The 14,607-nt window shown below is 40.4% G+C and overlaps 1 long non-coding RNA gene across 1 annotated transcript; it reads left to right on the forward strand.

The window, feature by feature from the left end:
* Nucleotides 1-4,118: 4,118 nt before the first annotated feature.
* On the forward strand, nucleotides 4,119-14,066 carry LOC140068941 (uncharacterized). Its single transcript, XR_011848642.1, has 3 exons — nucleotides 4,119-4,182; nucleotides 8,915-9,035; nucleotides 13,932-14,066. It is a non-coding gene; the product is annotated as an uncharacterized lncRNA (long non-coding RNA).
* The last annotated feature ends 541 nt before the right edge of the window (nucleotides 14,067-14,607 follow it).

Below are 14,607 nucleotides of genomic sequence, written 5' to 3' on the forward strand. Positions count from 1 at the left end.
CCTTCTAGCCATTTTTTCCCCTAAAACAGCGGCCCCCTCCCCATTGAGGTGCAGCCCATCCCTACTGTAGAGCCTGTAGCTGACAGAAAAGTCAGTCCAATTCTCCATGAACCCAAAACCCTCCTTCCTACACCAACTTTTGAGCCACTTATTTACCTCCTTGATTTCCTGCTGCCTTTCTGGTGTGGCACGTGGTACAGGCAGTATTTCAGAGAAAATTACCTTTGAGGTCCTTGCCCTGAGCTTATGGCCTAAATCTCTGAAATCATTTTTAAGGACCTTCTATCTACCTGTTACTTTGTCATTAGTGCCAATGTGGACCATGACCGCTGGTTCCTCACCAGCCCCTCCCAGTAATCCGTCAACATGCCGAACCCGAGCACCCGGCAAACAACACACTGTTCGGTAAGCACGGTCTTTGTGACAGATTGCCCTGTGTGTTCCCCTAATAATCGAATCTCCCACTACCAGCACCTGTCTGACCTTGCCTGTGCTCCCATTACCCTTCTTACCGGAGCAGACATTCCCCTGGTTGCTAGCGGCCACGTCTTTCTGCAGCATTGCTACCCCAGAGCTGATATCCCCCTCATCAGCCAGCCTGGCAAACTTATTGGGGTGTACCAGATCAGGACTAGACTCCCTACAACTCTTCCCTCTACCCCGCCTTCTACATGTTACCCAACTAGCTGCCCCCTCACTCTGCACCTCCATACTTCCCTCCCCACACCCATCTTCCCCAGAGAGTTTGTGCTCCAGGAGCAGCAAACTTCGTTCCATATTATCAATTGCACGCAGCCTTGAAACTTGCTCATTTAGATCCAGAATCCGGGCTTCCAGGTGAGCAATTTTCACACACCCCACACAGCAGTAATCCCCCTCGAACGGCTGTTCAAAGAAAGCATACATGGCACAGGATGTACACCGTGTAGCAATGCCACTTATGGAGTCCATTGCTCTAATGGGGATTACAATAGAAATATGCACAGAAAGAAGAATTTACAGTCGAAGTAACACAAAACACAGCAGTTACCTGCTAAAGTCCCTCAAACTTAAGTCCCTTAAACCTAAGTCACACTTAAGACACTGCACACACTGAGGATCAATGCACACTCGCCACCAAGCTCGTCCACTCGCTTTTCTGATGCTTCTTTTAAAGGTTATCTGCCACAAAACTCTGCAGAGCTCACTGCAACAAGATCTGGCTGCAAACCACCAAACAAACTGACCACAGAAGTATATAAAGGCTGCTAATTAGATAGCCACACCCCACTATTAATTAGGCAGCACCTGTGACTATACTGTCTAGATAAACAAGGTGAATACCTCCCTATACCCCCCACACAATATACAGATTATGCAAGTAAAATACCTTTAGATCTACTTGGTTGCAATAAAAATCACACAATGAATATCAGGAAATAAAAGTGTAGATGCACTTATCTATTTGTTGCTGGATCCAAAAAGTACTCCTTCCCTTAAACGTAAGTCACACTTAAGACACTGCACACACTGTATGCATGGAGAGAAGCATACAGTGATAGGAGCAATCTTAACTGTTTCTTAAAGACATGGGTATGATTGCTTATTTAAGGAAAGTTTATGGGAGCGAGGCAACCAACCAAAATCAGCATGTTTCATGGCCGGCAATTTTTTCCAGTGGCGAGTGGATCTCCCAGGAGCTGAGGGCCCCAGCATTTGCCTCAGGTACACCAGGTGCTGATGTTGGCCCTGATCACTAGAATATGCCATAACTTTATGGTAAGTAAGGATGGGTGTTACTTTCGGGACCCTGAGCAGCAGTATGAATGCTCCATTATGACGGTGTAGCACTGCACCTTCGTATTTGTTTTTGCCAGCGGCCTTTGCTCACTACATCACTTGCATGAAGCTGTATATCATAGGCGTACCTCCCTTCTATGCAAAACAATCCCATCCCCATGGTTAAAAAGGAACCAATCTGTTATATTATATGTGGAATTGCAAAGCAAACTTGGCTTCTGTACTCATGAGCCTATAATGAACTAAAGCATTTCTATCAGGAACACAACTATAGTGGAAAAATTGAAGACTCCTTGTTCTCTGATATACTGATTCGTTGCCAATTTCATCAAAGGGGTGTCTCATCATTTTAAGGATATGGGTTTTTCAGCTGCAATAACAACTTTATTGTATCTTTCAATGCTGCCTTTGAAATGCTATTAATAAAATGGGCAATTCATGAAGTGAAAGTTGATACCTAGGCTAAACATATGTGATGCTTGGTTTTCAGATGCTCAGTATGAGAAAAACCATAATGGTTTATCTTCCCGAAGTAACACCTTTCCATATGCCCTATTTGGGAAACATGAGGAAATAAAAGGGAATTACCCCCTTAATTCTCTCAATACTAACCAGAAAAGAGAAGTGCTACAAAGACGAATTTGCTTTGGACAGGGGTATAACTGAATGTACATCCATTAATTGAAATGCAAACTTTGTGAACAACAATATGCAATTCTTTGAGTGACTTATCGAGTTAGCCTCAATTCTTTATACACTGTAAGTAAAGCTGTCATATTGAACTTACAATCCAGTCTATAGAAAACACATGAGCAGAAAGGCCTGAGCTAATAGATATTTAATTTAGAAAAAAAAGTATAATTTGTATTTTATTCATTTAAAGCTATCTCTGGTAAGGGGAATGCAATGACTATTCAGGACCTTGCACCAAACTATTAAGTCCAAAATGAAATTTAAATGAATAAATAAAATATTGAAACTTTTCTAATATGACTATGATATTTCTTAGCTTTTCTGTTTAAATTACATGCTTCATGCCTGCGGAGTGTGCAGAGTGCGCCAGATTAATCAAAAGTGGGGCACGGCCTTCATTGATCTGGAGCCCCTACACAGCTTGGGAACTGCCCACCAACTTTTTTTTGGTGCACTTTTAACATGGAGAGTGCAACACAATTCTGTTGCGTCACAATAATAAATGTGCACCAGAACATCTATTTTAGGCGCAGAACTTTGTGGTACGGCAGACATAAATACAGTACAAGTGCAAGCAGTTTGCAGGTTCTTTTCAGTGCAAAGTCAGATAGAAAACAGGCACAAAAACTTTAATAAATGTGGGCCGTTATGTGCAATCTACCCAGCTCCCCCTGCTCTATAACCTGCGGCTCACAAATAGGACACAATGGGCCACATTTATTAATAACTAGTGCATTCCATACTATTTGCCTGTGGTGTGTGCAGGACGCGCCAGATTCATCAAAGCTAGCTTATAGGGGCAGATTTAATTACCCGGTCCTGTCGTGTTCCAGCGGTGTGTTGTCCGGCGAGGATTCGGGTCTGCCGCGATTCACTAAGGTCGTGCGCCCGAGATCCTGCATGTGTCACTTCCACGCCAAGGTCCGCCGGAGTTCACCTTCTTCTTCTTGGTGTATGTAAGTGCGTGTCCTGCAACACAATTGTAAATGTTAAATATTGCAGGTTGTCCGAATCCGACGGGTTGTACGATGGCCACGCCCCCCGATTGCTCTTGCGTGCAAGCTGGCGCCGATGCTGCTAAATCTGATTGTGTGCGCCAAAATCCTGGGGTAATTCGGCGCAAAGTGCGCTCTGCGGACCCTTAGTAAGTGAGCCCCATAGTCTTCATTAATCTGGCACCCCCTTCACTGTTCGGAAGGTGTGCAACTTTTTTTTTTTTGGTGCACATTTTTTCTGTCTAGACACAATAAAGCTACGACACAAAACTGCTGCAGATACATACAAGATAAATACAAGTGCAAGCAGTGTGCATGTTCTATTCATTGCAAAGTTAGACAGAAAGCTGGCGTAAACACTTTAATAAATGTGAGCCAATGTACTATTTGCTCAGATTCTACTGCCTTCTGGAGCCCTAGCTCCTGCTTCTCTATTATACTGTTTTCAGATAGCACAGTAATACTCATGTTACAAGTTTCTAATTAAAGGGGTTGTCCGGCCCTCTATATTTTTTTCTAGTGGCGTAGGGAGCTTTACAAACAAAGAAGCAGCTATACTTACCTCCCTCTGATACACCGGTCCAGTGATATGTTTCCCATCACCACTGGTCTGAGAGTTGAAACTGTGACATCACAACCGAAGTGGACATGGAATATACATAAAGAAAGCAGTGTTTATGGGAGGCACAGCACTGGATCAGACCTCAAGTGGGAGGTATACTTACTGCTGTTTTCGTCTTTGTACATCCCCCTTTGCCACTGGTAAAAAATAATAGAGACGTTTGAACCACCTCTTTAATTGTAGAGGTTAACTGGTTGGGTTAGGAAAATTAAGAGCTAAATGTCCATAAAATAATATCTTGTGCCCATTGCTATCATCTGATAGGTTTGTTTCATGTGATATTTGCCCACTGAAGCTAGTGATCTTCACAAGTCATATAGCATTGTACAGTGGTATATTTCCTAATATAACACCTATACAAGGCAATTCATAAAATGGTCAAAGATTTTTGCTTGAATATTACCATTTAATGTGTGAAGAAGTGACTTGGACCTTTTAATGTATTCATGATTAGGGTCCAGAATTGGCCAGCATTTCTTAAAATTAGCATGAGATAAGCCAGGCTTCTGAACAGCTTGGGTGTTGTATGTAAAAAGAATAAAAAGAAAACCCTTTGAAGTGATCAGAATCCGTCTCATCTCGTTAATTCTACCATTTGTTTGATTTTTGGTACAAAGAAAATGAAGGAATGTGTTGGGATTATGGCATCCTAAGTCAATATTTATTAAAAAATCAATCTCGGTGAAAATCTGTTCAACCCTCTAATTAGACCAGTCGACTTGAGGTTGATTTTTAATTGCAAAAGTAATTACACAGAGCAGATAGCCACTGACACTTGATTATCTAGGTGATTGATTAAAAAGTCTGGTCCCGACGACGAGCTGCGATGTTCGGAAATTCAAAACAATAGAGAAAATTAAAAAAGAAAAAAAAGGCATCTGAATTACAACCACAAAGTTGCCTCTGTCACTCAAACACCCTCGCTGACCATTTTTTTGATCTCAGGACTTTGAATGAAGCAGTGGATTAAGGGGCAATTAATTGCTGGATAATGTGAAGTGAGATCACAGCTGGTGGAGGCATTTCTAGAAAAAAAAAAGTACATTAAAGCATATTTTCTTTCTTTACATAGCTCACCACTTGGTTTTGTACCGAGTAGTTGAGTGTGTTTCCTCATTCTGTGGACAGAGATTATTGCAGCTGCCTTCATGTTTCATTAAATGAAAAGTTAGCGTTACTCTGAAGAGGCTGGAAAATAATAAGACATGTAGCATGGTTTTTTTTTTATACATTTCATTAGCATCAAGTCCCGGGGGGGCTCATGTGCACAGCTGGGTTAATAAGAGGTCTGAAAGAACAACATCCCTCCTAAGAAAAACTTTCTTCGTCTTGTTGAGTTTTTTCTTAGTTATATTGTACCACAATGAAGGGCCAATATGAGACTCTAAATATTTTATCCTCAGGTGTATATAGTTTTTAACTCCTTAAACTATAAACACTACACAAATGATGACATATTTAACATGGGATGATAACTGGAAAATTGTCCAGGGCTGCACTATAAAGTTCCACTATAAAATGCATTGTAATCTGCACTGCAAGTAGCATATTATAGAGATGCTGGGCAGGTCGATATATATCATAGTATCATAGTAGTATCATATTGAAAATTGTTAGAAAAAGACATCAGTTTATCAAGTCTAACATATACAAAACATATATATATGTTTATATATGTATATATATTAGTTTAGTAGAATATTCAGTTTAGCTATTAATTTGCATAGCTAAGCTTAGGCACAGCAGTTAAGAGTAGTATAGCTAAAGGGGTGCAGATCTAGTGGTTCGAGGGCCCTTTAGCTTATGCTATACATGAGATAACAGTACTATACATGTGCAACACCCCTACCAACGCAGTGTTGCAAGATTAAAACCTATATCCTTTCTCTGAGCCTGATCAACTTAGGGAGACCTCCAGTGTCTGGAAATGTTCATGCAGCTGTTGAGTATCTGCCTGTGAAGGAATGTATAATTCTTGTAACCAATAAGATGCCTCCACCTTTCAGCTGTTGCCATTTCTTCAATAAACAAACTGTGGGGCTTATTTACTAAGGGTCTGTGGCCGTACTTACTTACGTCGGTTTTTCCAACTTTTGCGGGATTTGCGCCACTGGGACAGGTATTTAACTGGGGATTGTGTGACACACACGATGGGATTGTGGCGCAGCTGCGCTGGCTTTCATGCGACAGAAATCTTGGGGCGGGCATTTGGACGATCCGACTGATTCCGACAGAGTGCAGGATTTAACTTTCAAATTGTGTCGCAAGATCAAGCACTTACATGTACCAGTAAGAAGAAGGTGAACTCTGTTGGACCTGAGTGGGGGAAGCGACACATGCAGGATATCAGGCGCACAATCTTAGTGAATCGCGGCACAGTGCATGATCCTCAGTCAATGCACTTTTATGAATTCTGCAGGACCGGGTAAGTAAATGTGCCCCTGTAAGTTTAATGGTTGACATCCCTTGTCACCGAGTGATCCCTGCGTTAGGCATATACCATTAAGGGCACCGCAATCTTTGTTTTGATTGTCGATCCTGTGATGTCCCCGGGTTATATATAAGACAGAATTTTTTGGGTTTCTGTGACAATTAGATTTTAAAAATGTTGGGTTGTCATAAGAACCAGGAATAATAATAAAGCTTGATTGCAGATAACTTTGATAACTGTTATAGTTGTTTATTCTAGCCTAAGGATAAAGTACAGTAATTTAAGAATAACCAGAGGTCCGTTTGTAACTAGGGGTCATCGGTAAGTCAGGTGTTCTTAAGAAGGGGACCCCCTATATAAAAAAATTAACAAAAAAGTGATCAAAAGGTGGTACAGTCCTCAAAATGGTAGCAATGAAAATGTCAAATCTCACAAAAAATGACCCAGCAAGTATGAGAAAGTTATTAGCCTCAGAAGATGTCGAAACAACATTTTTTTTTTCTGTGCACAAGGTTTTAATTAAAAAATCTTGATGAATTTTTTCGCAAACAGAGCGGTATGAGGGCTTATTTCTGCATAACTAATTGGACTTCGCAGTGATGTTATATATTATTACATGCTTTGTACTGGAAAGTAGGAAATAAATTCCAAATGCATTGAAATCGGTGAAAAAACGCATTAGCACCATTTTCTTGTGGTCTCGATTTTTTTGACTTTCACAGTACGCTCCAAATAACACCTCTACTTTAGTTTGGTACAATCACGAGGATACTTAATTTATATAGCTTCCATTGTGTTTTAATACATTTTAACCTGCTTCACGTAAATATTAGTCAGTTTTACTGTGACTGAATGCAGAAAGGACGTTTAAAAACGTCATGACAGCAGCCAACTACAAACGGCTATGGGCCACATTTATCACTTTTGTGCGCCTAAGTGTAGTAGTTGCGCCTAAATTCTGGCGCACTGTTTTGCCAGAATTATCACAAGCTACAACCATCTGTGATAAGTATATTTTCTGCCTCTTATTAATCACTTTACTTTAACACAGTTTAGCGCAGTTTAGGCGCTGTTTAGGCGCAATGTTAGATTTGGGCAGTTACATGTCATCCTGCTACAAGCTCCTCTCTGCTTCTCCCACAGCCCAGAATGAAGATAACACTCACAGCAGCACCCAGGTGTGTGACACCCTGCACCCAGTGACCTCCTCAGCAGTGGCTTCTCCTGGAGGGGATCCCCCAGTGCTGGTCTCCTGCTGCACCCCTGTAATTCTGCACAGTATCCCCCTCAGACACTGTGCAGAATTACATGGGGGACACTTGTTTGTAGTATCTGCAAACTTCTGCAAGCTTCTGCAAACTTGTGCAAACTTCTCTTGCTCTTGATGTGAGCTCAGCGTTTTGCAGAATATTTTGTAAATAGAAGGTGATGAACAGTAAATAGAGTCTGCAACTCCTGTCTGCAGTGTATCTAATGTATCTATTATCTGTTCCAGTGTCTGGCTGAGCTCTGCTGCTAGAAATGAGCTCTTTTGCAAAGAGGCTCAGTGCTTTCTTCTCAGATAACGCCACCTTCGGGCTGGAGTGTTTTTGCGCCTAAATGAAAACGTTGCAAGTGATGAATATCATTAGGCGCAGCAAAACATCTGGATTGGTAAGATAGATGAGGGAAAGCTGCTTATTTTTGCTGCGTGGCTAGTTTGGCGTTTAATCGCAAAAATGGCGCAAAAACGGTGCGCCTGAATGAAAAGGCGCAAAAACAACAGAAAAAACGAGTGATAAATGTGGCCCTATATGTCCTAAACCTTGGCATCTAGAAACACAATTTTGGTATCAAAATAAACAGGAGAGCCTACCCTTTAAAGGGGTTATCTGGGTTTTAAAAATTACCTTGTCCGGCGTCGCTGATGTCTTCTGTGTGCGCCGGTTTCATTACAAGGGTGCACAGGGAGCTTCCGGACGACCAGAAGCTCCCATCCGACACCATCTCCCAGTGCTTACAACGCTGAGAGATGGGGACGGATGGGAGGAGCCGGCCACATCCCGGACCAGAAGCTCCCTGTGCGCGGCTTCCGTGCCCCTGTAATTAAACAGGGGTACAGATCGAAGGGACCGTGGCGCAGGACATCGGCGGCGCTGGAGGAGTTAAGTACAGGTTTATTATTTTTAAATAACCCTCCCCAGCCCTGCCCTCAGTAATTTTTAAAACCTGGATATCCCCCTAATATTGTCCACAGAGCCCGAGATATCCACCATTACTAAAAATGTTGATTTCTATATACAGCTTTCTACTGTCGATTTAAGAGTGGATACCTCCGGTTCTATTAAGCATCCATACATAATGCATTTATCTTAAAATCTCCTGTTTAAAATTACCCCAGAATTTTGTTTTTAGGTGCAAGCTGTCAGGAGATTTAGGCGTTTGAAGTGTTCCCCATTCCAGACGGTCAGTTGAAGGCAGAATGTAGAAGGAGCTGCAAGAAAAATTTGTAGACGTACATGCACCCTCTGCATCTGTAGGTGAACTCAGGAAAGGGAGATGGAATAATGCTGTATATATTTATAACATAGTTTGGTAAAAGTTACCACTTATTTAAAAAAACTCAATTGGAAAATGACAAAAAAAACTTATTTTTTAACATGTGTAGTCAATTATTGGCAAATTTTAAATATTTAATTACTAACACTATCATATCAAGATAAAGTCTCACATGTCTTGAATTTAAAGCTGACATTTAAAGCTTTTCCAGAGATGTTGTCATTTAAAGAAGCGCATAGCAGAACATCGAAAATTGACCTGGACATTCCAGCACCAATGATCGACTGGTCTAAAACTAGGCAACACATTTTGGCACACCCTCCTTAATTTTTTCTACTAATTTACATGTGATCCACACCCCTTTCTTAAAAACCACGCCCCCTTTCACGCAGCCATCTGTAGGACGTGGTTTTTTTTCCAAATCAGTCATTTTCAGGTGCAGGAGCAATAATGAAGCATTTTTGGGTGCAGGAGCAATAATGAAATTCCCCCCTTCTACACTCATTCATGCAAAGAAGTCTCGACCAAGTATTGAGTGCATTTACAGTCGGTAGTTTTCATTCGGCCAACAGTTGTATCTTCAATAATTGTTTTACATTTGGTCTTAAATAATATTAAAAATTTCAGATGACATTTTGGTTTTCCTCATCAACACTAACATAAACAAACATTTGAAAAAGTTCACTATGTTTGTACGGTATATGTTTGTACTCTATATAATATCCTGGATGAGTTTCACTTTTTGAATAGAATTACTGAAAAAAAAAACTTTTCCTGATATTCTATATTATTGCGTAGCACTTGTATATCCCCTAATGTGTGATTGCTTAGAGTGTGAATGTTTTGTGTTCACCCCCGTTGGGACACTCAGTGATCAACAGCATGGGGAACACAAATTACATAAATATTGATTTCCCCCCAATATCTCCGGAATAATTAACCCAAAACACTTGCAAAGTCTTCTTAAGCAGTTTAAAAGGTCGCTTAGTTGGGTTCAGTAGCCGACACAATCATGGGGAAGACTGCTGACTTGACATATGGCAGTCATTTACACACTCCACCCTATTAATGGAAAGTTCAGTGCAAGGAAAAACTGTGGTAGAGAAAGGTGTACAAGCAACATGTATAACCGCTACCTTGATAGGATTTAGGCCCCTTCTACACTCACGAGTGTGATGCGATGAACTCGCATCACACTTACAACTCATGCTGCCGGGATCTCCCGGCCCGAACATTGCAAACCGGGACTGAACTCAGCATGTCAGTTCAGCCCCGGTTTGCAGCGTTTGGGCCGGGAGATCCCGGCAGCATGCGTTGCGAGTCTAATGTGAGTTCATCGCATCCCACTCTCGAGTGTAGAAGGGGCGTAAGAAAAGGCCATTCAAAAAATTGGGAGGAAATTCACAAGGAGTGGACTGCTGCTGGAGTCAATGCTTCAAAAGCCACCACACAAATATTGAGGACACGGGTGACAAGTGTTGCATTCAACGTGTCAAGCCACTACTGACCAATAGACAACACCAGAAGCACCTTACCTGGCCCAAGAAGAAAAAGAACTGGACTGTTGTTCAGAGATCCAAGGTGTTGTCAGGCATGTCTGAAATTAAATTCCCAGAGCCTGGAAGAAGAGTGAAGCTTGAGGTATAGTGTGAAGTTTCCACAATCAGTGAAGGTTTGGGAAGCCATGTCATCTGCTGGTGTAGTTCCACTGTGTTTTAGTATGTCAGTGCAGCCGTCTACCAGCAAATTTTAGAGCACTCCATTCTTCCCTCTGTCGACAAGCTTTTTGGAGATGGAATTTTCAATTTCCAGCAGGACATCGCAGCTGTGCACACTGCCAAAAGTACCAATACCTTAATGACCGTGTCACTGTGCTCGATTGGCCAGTAAACTCGAGTCACCTTTTGTATTGTATTGTTAAGAGAAAGATGAATGAAACAAGACCCAACAATGCAGACAAGCTTCAAGCTGCTATCATACAACCTGGGCACAATACCTCTGCAGTGCCATCAGCTGATCACCCTATGCCACACCACATTGATGCAGTCATTCATGCAAAGAAGTTTCGACCAAATATTGAGTGCATTTACAAACACTTGAAAAAGTTCAGTATGTTTGGAATGACTCTATATAATATACTGGATGAGTTTCACTTTTTGAATAGAATTACTGAAAAAAAGTCTTTTCCTGATATTCTATATTATTGAGTAGCTTTTCCAGAGATGTTGTCATTTAAAGAAGCGCATAGCAGAACATCGAAAATTGACCTGGACATTCCGGCACCAATGATCGACTGGTCTAAAACTAGGCAACACATTTTGGCACACCCTCCTTAATTTTTTCTACTAATTTACATGTGATCCACACCTCTTTCTTAAAAACCACGCCCCCTTTCACGCAGCCATCTGTAGGACGTGTTTTTTTTTTCCAAATCAGTCATTTTCAGGTGCAGGAGCAATAATGAAGCATTTTTGGGTGCAGGGGCAATAATGAAATTCCCCCCTTCTACACTCATTCATGCAAAGAAGTCTCGACCAAGTATTGAGTGCATTTACAGTCGGTAGTTTTCATTCGGCCAACAGTTGTATCTTCAATAATTGTTTTACATTTGGTCTTAAATAATATTAAAAATTTCAGATGACATTTTGGTTTTCCTCATCAACACTAACATAAACAAACATTTGAAAAAGTTCACTATGTTTGTACTGTATATGTTTGTACTCTATATAATATCCTGGATGATTTTCACTTTTTGAATAGAATTACTGAAAAAAAAAACTTTTCCTGATATTCTATATTATTGCGTAGCACTTGTATATCCCCTAATGTGTGATTGCTTAGAGTGTGAATGTTTTGTGTTCACCCTTGTTGGGACACTCAGTGATCAACAGCATGGGGAACACAAATTACAATAGATAACACCTCTATAAAAAACACTATCATTGGCTCAACTGACAATAGATGATGTCAAAGCTTATCTTCACCTACCCATCTACACAGATCATGTTTAGAAAACTCTGTTGGTTAATGAATGGTCGTGAGGTTGCTGTAAAGTTTGTCACTAAATGCTGTCACTAGAATGCAGGAAAGAGACAAAAATAGGATTAAAAAGAATTAGAAATCTACATTTGGAAACTGAAAACTTATTTGGGCTGAGCCCTCTCCATAGCCGGTAAGTCTTTGCTGCAAAGGCTTACCGGTAACACCCGTGATCGGTGCTAGCAAAGCTGCCGGCAGCCTCAAAAAGATAGCGGCGCATGGGCGCCGCCATCTTACCTGGGATCGGCGCTCCCCGTGACGTCATCGGGGGTGGCGATCCATCTCCATGGTAGCCTCGGGTCTTCCGAAGACCCGAGGCTATTTCGTTTTAACCCCTCATTACAATGTGCTGATAGCTGTAGTATGGCAGTATATGATAGGATCAATCAGACAACCTAGGGTTAAAATACCCTAGGGAGTCTGAAAAATAGTATAAATAAAAATAAAAAAAAGTTTTAAAAAAAATTATAATAAAAAAACCTACAATTTCAAATCACCCCCCTTTCCCTAGAACTGACATAAATATAAATAAACAGTAAAAATCCTAAACACATCAGGTATCGACGCGTCCGAAAATGCCCGATCTATCAAAATATGATAACGTTTTTTCAATGCGTTTAACCCCGTAACGGAAAATAGCGCCCAAAGTCGAAAATGGCACTTTTTTGCCATTTGATCAAAAGGTCGTACAGTTCTAAAAATGATAACATTGAAAATATTATCAAATTTCGCAAAAAATGACACTACCCACAGCTCCGTACACCAAAGTATAAAAAAGTTATTAGCTCCAGAAGTTGGCAAAATCAAAAAATTAATTTTTGTACAGGAGGTTTTCATTTTTGTAAATGTATGAAAACATTATAAAACCTATACAAATTTGGTATCCCCTTAATCGTACCGACCCAAAGAATAAAGTAGACATGTCATTTGGGGCGCTCAGTGAAAGACGTAATATCCAAGCCCACAAGAAAATGTCGCAATTGCGTTTTTTCACCATTTTCATTGCATTTGGAATTTTTTGCCCGCTTCTGAGTACATGGCATGGAATATTTAATAAAATAAAAATTTAAGGTACAGTATGGTAACATTTACAGTAAAATGGACGATGGTAATGTTGTTGTTGTATGCCTTATGTTTATGAGCGACAGTTTTCCTGCTATATACCTGCATGTCATAAGAATTTAAATTAAAAAAAGGACCATGTTAAATTCAAATCTGTTTTTTTTAAAATTTTTACCGGTGTTTTGTATGCATTGGAAAAGGGGTAGTCTTATACGGTGAATATATCTTAAACTCTATATTTTAACAGGAAAGTAGGGGGGTCGTCTTATACACCAGGTCGCTTATATGCTGGAATATACGGTAGATACCAGTCTAGAAGAAGGTATTAGTTTTGGCAACGTCAGACTACAGACTATTGTGTCATTCATGTCTGTATACTTTGTATATGTTTAGAAGCAATAATAACCACTCCACATAATGCTGTCTAATGCGTATGCTATCAGCCATTATATATCATATGTTAATATTAATAATATTGAGTGGTTATTTTTTATGTTATTGTATGTGTAGTAGGAGGCTTTTGATGGTGTGATAGGGTATTTGACTTGAGTAACTTTTTTCTCAAGAAATAATGTTTAAGCGGTTTTACATGAATATAGACATCTCACAAGGGATCGGTACTGGGATGAGAAATAAAAGAACACATACTTATCCCACTCCATTTCCAGTTGCTCTGGAACTTACAAATTGGACCTGTACCCAACTACAAGTTCTGGGGGATCACAGGACTTGCTTCATCCAATGACACAGAACCTCTACTTCTGTTTTCCAGGGAATATGGCTTGTTGTTTTGTCCCTCGGTCTGAAGTGGCCAGTCATTGGATAAAGAGGGGCCTGTGTTACCATTAACTTCCAGTTGGAAGAAGGGCCTGAAATTGGAAGTACAAGAGCAACACATGAATTGGAAGCTGTAGTGAGTTATGTTTTTTCTTTCATTTACCACTGGCCCTGGCCACTCTTGGGTGTTTTCCATACTAATGGAAAAACTCTTTGAGGGCCTGATCCATCTTATGTACAAAATGTTCACTTTCTCTGTAAATTCTAATTATTTTAACTCAACTGTATTGACAACTACTAAGCTCAGCTAAGGGTCCGTTTAGAATGGTGTTAGACCTTACTTATTAAAGGGATGCTCCATACAAAACTAATAAGCTTTGTTTACACCTCTGGGAGTGCTCATGGATTCAAGGATCATCAAAGACTGAAGCCATGTATTAAATCAAAATATCCCTTCATAGGAATTTAAAACACTGCATATTTTTGTTATCAGTGTTCATTAATACAGCAAATACCTACAGGGTTAGGTTTTTGTGTTTTGGCTAAAAAGCCTCAATCATCTCCATATTGATGTTGAATTAACCAATAGATATGAGTAAGGTGAAATGCCGAACAACATAGGTGTTTTCTGCCTGAAAGGTCTAGTATAGAAATGCAGGATTTAAAATGCG

This window comes from Engystomops pustulosus, chromosome 7, assembly GCF_040894005.1.
Source record: "Engystomops pustulosus chromosome 7, aEngPut4.maternal, whole genome shotgun sequence".
Classification (NCBI taxonomy): domain Eukaryota; kingdom Metazoa; phylum Chordata; class Amphibia; order Anura; family Leptodactylidae; genus Engystomops; species Engystomops pustulosus.